Consider the following 9,533-nt stretch of genomic DNA (forward strand, 5'->3'; position numbering starts at 1 on the left):
AGCTACAGGAGTTACAAAAAAAATATATACAGAAATGAGCAAAAGCATTCCTGACGTGAGACAAGATGGAAGTCTTTGTGTAAGACTAACTGCCGCGTGTAAACTCCTGTTTATCACTATTTGATGTATGAATAAGTGGATTCATGCAGATTTAGTCCATCAGTACCGTGCACATAAATATGCACACAGCACAGCAGAGTACTAAACACTAAAAACTTAATAGCCACCACCAACAAATCCAGCCTTTCACTGAATGGGTTATCAGTGCAGCTCAAAAGACAAACCAAATATACGGCCCTGTCTCGCATACAAAAGGCTTTCTTTGGAGGCTTTCTTTGTGCAGGTCAGGATATGTGTTTACATGAGAATACCACATGCACAGTGTCTGTGTGTGTATGTGCCTCTCTGGTGATTTGTTTGTTCAATGTATTCTTAGCAGGGGTAGATACAATTTACTGTGATTATTATTTAAGTAGTTGTTCAGCCTTAACAGACACTCAATACATGCATATATGTATCTACACACACACACACACAGACACACACACACACCTTCCTCCCAGTGAGTGAAAGTAGCATAAAATGGCTGCCCCCCCTATCTGTGTGGCCGGCTGGGTCGGCTGACATTTGGACACTTGTCAATCATCTCTTTCAATAGCCAAGCGGCAGGAAAAATGGAGTCGGGGGGTCAGCAACTCAGTGTATCGCCATGGCAACAACTGCACTGAAGTTCATATGCCTGCTGGGACTGTAGTTCTAAGTGCACGCATGTTTGTGTGTGTGTGTCTGTGTGAGAATGTCCATTTTTGTTTCTAGTTGGAGTGTGAGTGTGTGAGTGTGTGTGTGTGTGTGTGTGTCCTTGTGTGTTCAATTGTTCCCCATCAGCCAGAGGCAAATACTCCTCCCATTTTAGCTCTTCCACCTCTCACCTTGCAACCTCACATGCAGCTTTAGTCTTCTCTCCCTCCTCTCCTCTTTCCCGATTTCTTTTTTTTTTACCTCCCTCCTCTAACCAGTGGGTCAAGGCACAAGGCCCTGCAGGAAGTACAGCATCCAAAAAAAGAGTACTTAACCTTTCACCACCTCGGCCTCTCCCTCTCTTTACCCCTCTGCCTCTCACCGTTTTCCTCTTTCCTTGCCTGTGTGTGTTTCACTGTGATCCCTCACTTGCACCTGCTCTACATCTAATTGTTTCCTCATCTCTAATAGTTGTGCTTTCATCTGTTCGCCAGCGCTGCATTTGGACTTTGTTGTTGAGTGGGTGAGAAGTGTGCATGTGTTATCCTGTATTGCAGTTCACATGTACAACCTAACCTGTGTTCAGCCAAAGAGCGAGAAAACAGGGTGACTGAGCATGCAAACACACACAACAAACTATATGGAGTCTGCACCAGTGGTGGCCTGTTTATGGATGAATACGGAGGATAATTTGTGTTCTCAGTCAGGGAAAATAGCTCAGATTGAGCCTCGGAGGACAATCCACTGACCCGTTTACCGAACACTTATCGCAGAGAGGTTCAACGGCACTATTCATCCTCCCAGGGCTCCAGCAGCCACACACAAGCAGGCAACTAGTCCCTCCTATCTACCCAGACTTTAATGACAGCACAGTGTGCAGTGACAGCAGCCACACAGTAATGAATTCAATACAATGCTCCAAATGGCTTGAAAACCTGTAGCTCTGGGAATAAACACCTTTTATGACAATGTTGACATACACAACATTTCAACAGCAGTTTGTTGCAGATTTTAGGGATTTGATGATAGTTTAGTTAGAGGGCTAAACGCCAAACTTCTGTTGCATTAGATTTGAGCACAATTGTTTCTTTTTGGCACAACAAAAAATACCTCTTGGAAAACAAAACACTGGCCGACTGTGTGAGAGAAAAAAAAAAAAAAAGCACACAGGTTGCTAGATGTATGTTAATTTTGTGTCCTTCCTCTTCCTGTAACTAGTGAGTTTTATGAGAAAATTCTGCTGCTAATAGCTGTTTGATGTGGATTAACATGCTCCATTACCCCAATGTACCAACACTGCCAGAATCATTACAGAGCACACACACAGACAGAAACACACGCTCCATGACACAGACATCAACACTGCTCCATCCAAATCTCCCCAACATGCACACGCACACACACACGCACACACACACGCGCACACACACACACACACACACACACACACACACACACACACACACACACACACACACACACACACACACACACACACACACACACACACACACACACACACACACACACACACACACACACACACACACACTTCTTCGTCCAACACTCTCCTTCTTCCCATTCCCATCAATGGACAAGGCCTGACTGGAATGGCGTAATTCTGGGGGATAATTCATGGATAATTTTGGGATAATCTCCAGCAAACCATTCGGAGCTCTGCCACCCAGTTTGCCCGCAGCCTGATTACCAGGCTCCGAATGCCAGCCACTTGTAGTGACCAACACCGCCAGCAACCACTTTGCTACATGCAAATAAACAAAACAAACAAGGACCTCCAGCAGGGAAACATCCAGCTCTGCTTACACAGATATTCACTACATACATCAGGTTAAAGGCTAAAAGACGAAGGAGACAAACTAATCCAAAATCCAAAAGATATTCTGTGATATGCAAAAGCATGCATGAGCTTACACAGCCAGCCTCTTCTATGCCCCCCCTCCCCCCGAGACACACACACACACCTGTGAGGATTTTTATTATGTGTGATTGCCATCTCGTGGTAGGAGTAACCATGTAATTAAGAATAAATACATGACCTTTACTGTGACATGTAATCAAATATTCAATTTTACAGTCTAATCTATTCTTAGTCTAGGCCAAAACATAAAGGCAATTTTCTCATTCCTCTTTTAAGTACTTTCATCAATCTGCCTGCTGACATTAGGATAAAGTAGTGTTATTTAAAAATATTTAAAACAATAAAAAAGCATTAACTAGAGAGCATAAGCTCTGATTTACTGTTGCATGATATCTTGAGTTAAGTTTATATTTTCACATTCAGATCTATTATAATCTGCATAAACACCAGTAATACACACATGCAAGTAAACAGAGAATGTCAGGACATAGGTTGAGCTTTACGCTGAATTTGGACTGCTGTCGAAAATACAAGAGCTGCTGCAAATCTGGTTCATATGTTGATAAACACTGGCATCTAGTGGCTCAAACCATAAACTCACACTGCCAGATGCGCAAGGATCACAGGTTTGGATCTTAGTAAATACCACCACCTCTTGGCCAATACACCCATGTAACTACAACCAATGAGGAGGAGGCTAAATACTTTTTTAAACACAGTTTTTGGTTGATAATCATGTCCTGATCTTTCTTACACCACTACATAACGTAAAGTTCTTCCTATGTTAATCAAAAGCTTGAAAAGTGTGTTGCATATGTTTCATAAGTGTTTTGCATATTTAAGAGGATATGAAGTGATAATGTTAACTCTCCTCTAACTCCACTGCCAATTATGTGACAAGTCATTCTCCATTGAACTTAATGTCCCACATTAGTGCATTCACAGTAAGGCAGAGGGCTACACACACACATACACATACAGAGAGCTGTAGGCAACTTAAATATGTTAACACAGGTAGGTAAATGCAAAGGCACATCTGCAAATAATTTTGTCATTACCATATAAAGCCTGCCATTTTCAGTTCTCACGATGTTTGATATTCTTCATACCTTAGTGACTCCTCGACTGCTGAGAAGTTGCAGTGTTAACAGAATAACTCTGATGTTTTGTTTCATAAGAAGGAAATTGGTGGAGACTGTGAACCACAGCTTTGTGGGTCACTTCTCACACCTGACATTGCACTTGAATCTTGTATTTTTCTGCATACTGTGTGCACAATGCAATTCTGACACACACACACACACACACAAACACACACGCACGCACGCACACACGCACGCACGCACACACACACACACACACACACACAGTTCAAGTCCAACCAAAAAGTGCCATTTCAGGTTTACTCACCATTAGTTAAGAGCTCTATCTCTTACACAGTAAAATCAAACCAGAGGTGTTTACAGTTTCAGTTTTGCATTCATGTCCACAACACCATCTGCCTCCACTGTCAAAAAAAAAAAAAATGTAAAAAACAAAAACAAAAATGGAAGTCAAGATTGCAGCACAGAGGAAGTGTTTCCCCCAAAGCATCCAGCGGAAAGGGTGTCTCCAATCCAACGGTTTGTGTGAATCACTCCCCAATTAAATGGTAAAAAGCCTGTAATATGAACTGAAACAGCTGCACAGAGCAGATACAGGAAACAGGGTCCCCTCAGTCCGTCACTCCACAGAGCACTTTAGTCCAGCACTTTTTTTTTTATTGGTCCTGCTGTTTGAGAGGGTCAAACAGAGAAACTTACTTCTGTAAGAATGTGTAGACTCAGCTGAAGATCATCACAGAGTAGCAGCTTTGACCTGCACGATTAAAGATGATAACAATGAGCGATAATCTAGACAGACTGATGCATCTAAGTGGCAAAAAAGCCTTACCTGTTTTTCTTAGCCACCCATCATGTCTCCAGACGGTGAAAGCCCTTCTGTCAGTTTTATACCACCGCAGACACACTGGTCTCATCTCCTCTCCCCTCTTCTCCCCTCGCCTGTTAGACATTGACTGCTTTTGCTCTGCTCTATCTCTGCACTTGACCAATCCACTCTATCAGCTCCACCACACTCAACTCCACACAGATTTGCACTGTGCAACCTATTCATTTTTGTGATACTCTCACTCACTTGCCTTCTCCCCCACTGCTGCCAAACCAGTCACCTGTAGGCTTAAAGGTACTCAAAACCATTTCCCAATCTCCCACCCCTCCTCGCCTCATTCTTATCTTGTCTATCTCTGCTATTCCCGTCATTTTCACCTCCCTCACACCCACTCACTTTTCACCCCTACCCACTTTTAGTCCTTTCACTTCCTCAAGTCCTCTGCCTGTACCCAACCATTACCAATTTTCTCTGACCCACTATTTGTTATTAGCCCCTTGTCTTCCTCCTCCCCTTCCTCTTATCCCTCCACTCTCCATCCCTGTCTCTGCCTATCCTCCTTATATATCCTCAGCCTTCGCTTTGCCTTCTCCCCATCTCCAGCAGCATGAATATATTATTATCTACACAATGGGGCCCTGCTTATTGTTTATGAATTACCAGCCTTGCGGCCAAACAAAGCCTATTTTCATAAGAAACCTCCATTTCATTTCAGCTCCAATTAGATTGGGGGCTAAAGAATAGGAGTCCTCAGGCCTCAGCCCCTAAGGATGGCAGGTCCATTCAGCTTCATTCAATGGGGCCTTATTGCTTTCCCATACAAAAGAGCACGTGGACGGGCTTTCAGACTGAAACACCAACCAAAAATGACTGTGAGACAGTACTGTACAATAACAAATCTTTAAAGAAAGGACACTGAGTGCTTATCCTCCCATCCATCAATTCATCCCTCACTCTTCGCTTTCTTCTTCTCCTCTGTTCATATATTGTAAGACCTGGACATTAATGACAGACAGTTGAAAGAGAAAGGGAGTGAAAGAAAGAGAAGAAGAAAGAGGCAGAGCAGCTCAGTTTTTCACAATACATGTCAAGTCTAAATGATCACTGGCTGCTGAATAGACAGAGGGAAGAGAGAAGAAGTGAGTCATGTGTATGTATGTATGTGTGTGTGTGTGTGTGTGTGTGTGTGTGTGTGTGTGTGTGTGTGTGTGTGTGTGTGTGTGTGTGTGTACATCTGATTGATTCTCTGCTTTGAAAAGAGCGAGAAAAGAGTGAACGAAAGAGAGAGAAAGACCTTGATGCTTTTTCTGCGCTCCACAATAGTCGGGGGGTCTGAGCCGTATTGTGGAGCGCCCACAGTGACAAGCTGTCACTCCATCCTGGTAGGAAGAAAGAGGCAGAGAGAGTGAAGAGGGGCTGGGGCAGGTCAGAACCTTGATAATACATGTCTGCCTCCTGAATTCACAAGTTTCTCACCCACCAGACACTTGACACGAAGAAGAAGACCCTTAAGTTTGTCCCAGTGGGGAGTGGGAGTAAAAATATAGAAAAGTTGGTGCCCATGTGTTACAGGAATGTGCACTTATGTATCTCTACCTGGAAAACAGGTAATATCCGCAAAGAGGTCCAGGTAAACTTCTCAGTATCAAGGCAATGGCTCTTTTCATGCCCTGGTTCATTATTGGGGACTGAGTGGCAGTCGGCCAGCCAGACACTGTGAGAGTCAGGCCAGTAAGGTCAGAGCACGACAGCACTGGCCTGGCTTTATCTGCCACGATCTGCTTCACAAGATGAATGTGAATTGTGCCTTTGTTCCTATGAAGGAATATTCAACGCGAAACAAAAGGCAACTGTTTTCATTACTAATGAGTGGACAAGGTGAGAGTCACAGTGAAAAGGTTGACATCTGGGCTTATTCATCCAACAGCAGCAAAATGGGATCATCTCTTCCACAAAGCTCGTCACAATTATCAGGGTATACAATAGATTTCAATAGGCTAGTGGTTTCAAAAAGAGGTGGCATACGCATATATTTTGCACCTATTTAGAACATCTGCATTTGTCCAGCCCAATAAAAACCACTATAACCTCCAACAGGGGTGCGTCTTTTTTTTTTTTTCATTCCCAAAATATGAATATGAATTATGAGCTCATGAATCTTTTAAATCTTTTGTGGCAAACATAATTATCTCCACCACACACACACACACGCAGAGTTCTGTGCCCCTTTTTCAATAGGACATTAAGGTTTTGGGTTTTAGTGACCTGCACCATGTGCACACAAGCAGGTTGATGACCATGGAGGAGCCAGGAGAGAAAAGGAGGAGGTGGTCCGATGTTAGGATAATTTTTAGGACATAATTTTGACTTTGTCACTCCCGTCATGAGTACATAAATGTCAGCACAGCAGAGATTGGGGAGTAATGATGATGAACTAAGTGAGAAACTCAAGCCCATAGGTGGAAAGTGCAGGCAGGACTTATGAAATGCAATATGAGCAATAGCAGCAGTAACAGTATGTTTATACAAATGTTACAGAAGAGTTTGTAGGCAGGCAGTGCAGCAGGGGCAGCATAGGAGATCAAGCCAGATGGTAGATGACAGTCAGTCAGCCAACTCAAGGGAAGAATTTTATCATATGCATTCAAAGTAGGTGCAGAGATGATCAATTTTCCATATAAGTCCAAAACTTATATGTACCGAAAACACACACTGAGCACAGCTAAGTACAGACTGGGGAGCAATAATAATAACTTCCACAACAGAACCACTTTAAGTACAGAGCATCGGCCAGGTAACGGACACATTTGTCTGCCACAGCCCCTGTTTGGGCACCTCAGACCATCAGGGGAATATGATATATATATCCAGATCCAGCAATCATGGACAGTTATGTGCAGCAGCCAAGACACTCAAACCACACAGGATATAAAAGGCCATCAACACCTGCATAGGTGTTTTCAGCTGCTCTTGACTGTGCTAGACATAAGGTCACTAGAATCCATGTATCAATAAGAATGACAAAGGTATAAGATGTCCCACCCTCACTGGTGCAGTAAAGCTAACAGGGGTGTGAAGGAGACGTGAATGAGGCCAACTCTGTCCTGAGAAGAGGTGTAGTCAGTTTAGTGATAAGTGGGTAGGAGCTTCAACTTAAGCATATATGATAGACCCTTTTCATAGCAGACATTTCACTTGTCATAGTAGGAAATGCACAGGTGAAACCAATTTTGTTAACAATAGCTCAGGCCCTTCAAGTGTCCCATTAAGCTATTACAATGAGTCAGCATGGACAATATCGGGACCCTGGAAACGAGCTCACCTAAAGGGAACACAAGTCGATTTTAGCATTGTCATTTACACCTGTGCTTTTCCTGATATCACAACACAGAATAAAAAAGTAAATAAATAAATGATATACTTAAGATGCATATATATAAACACATAAGAGTCATTTATGTTTTAAAGTTTAAAATTACATCACGTTACGTCGTTTTGTTAAACTTGTTCATTTAACCCTAATTGATACAATTGGGGTGGACAAAATAATAGACACACCTCAACTTAACTTTATAACCATCATGAAAATTGGCTTCATTGCAGGACTGTTGGGTTCCATTTGTGCCAAAAATATGTCCACGTGCACACTATGCTGACTGAACATGTAACAAAAAATTTGTCTTTTCCCACCTCCGCTCTCCACACATGCAATCCCAGTTTTGAATTTTAGGCTTTCAGCAGAGGCTACTATCTGTTGGAAACATATATATGACTGACAGGCTACAGCCTATGATCACAACCTGAAGGACAACATCAACACCTGTAGACATATTCTATCATACAGGATTCACACCACATGATTGCAACAATACTTTGCTGGGCCAGTAGCAACAATATCAACGCATTAGCCTACAGTGTGTACATAATACAATTCTACACAAACACAGTGATTGATTCGTACTGCCTGAATCATACAGGATTTCCACAATGTCACACATCCTGACATAGAGATGCCAACAAAAACAATCAATTCTTTTCTGCCTAATAAAAACGCTATATGGACATTACTGTAATGTTGTTGTTATTTAGCTATAGGCTTGAATCATTGTACTTTATATTAAGAAAAAATGCCCCTATCAATTTTGAACAGCCCCCCCTCAGTCACTACATCCTGAATGGCTGAAACAGCTAAACCTAACTTAAAATAGGTAAAAAGTTGTAGTAGATAAATTGTGGGGCTGCAAAACCGGTAACTTACCTGCCATATCCGCATTTCAGTCGGGCTCAAGTGGAGATGAGGGTGGGGCAGTTGAACGGGTGGGTGTTGCAGGGCTGTGGCTCTCTGGCGCTCAGATGAACGTTAATGGCCTCTCTCTGAAGTTAGCATCTTCCTCTCCAGACTCTTTGCCAATGCTAGCTAGCCGACTTTTGAAAAAGTTGGGATAGCTGAAATGTTTTTGCCGAATTTCCCTTTTTACGAAATCCTTGTCTTTTTTCGACTCTGTCTTTACGGCTACATTGCCCCTCAGGTTTTTATTCTTTCGTTTTAATAAGGGTCCCTTACATCTAGCGCTCGGCTTTGCCGCCAAATTCCCGGTGTCGCCACCTGACCTGACCTTTGACCTGACTGACATCATCGTGATATAGACACATCCAGCAAACCAATCATAATATTTTTCGTATTTGCAAAAAAGTAACTCTGCATTCATTGCTTCAACACACATAACTCAATTAGTTTATTTATTTAGATTATTAAAAAAAATGTAAAAAAATAAATCCAGGATGAGGCCACAGTTGGTGGGGGTTTGGAGGCCCCCTGGAGGTCGGAGGTCCAAATGACGTAACTGCATCACTCAACTCTATCACTTGGTGAGTCAGTCACTCACAGACATTCAAGACAGTACAGAAAAACTATAATTTCCTACTTTTTCTTTTTTTGAGTGGGAGTATTTTACTATTTTTAATAAGCCAGTTGTTTGTAGTATTT

Source organism: Seriola aureovittata, chromosome 11, assembly GCF_021018895.1.
Source record: "Seriola aureovittata isolate HTS-2021-v1 ecotype China chromosome 11, ASM2101889v1, whole genome shotgun sequence".
NCBI lineage: Eukaryota > Metazoa > Chordata > Actinopteri > Carangiformes > Carangidae > Seriola > Seriola aureovittata.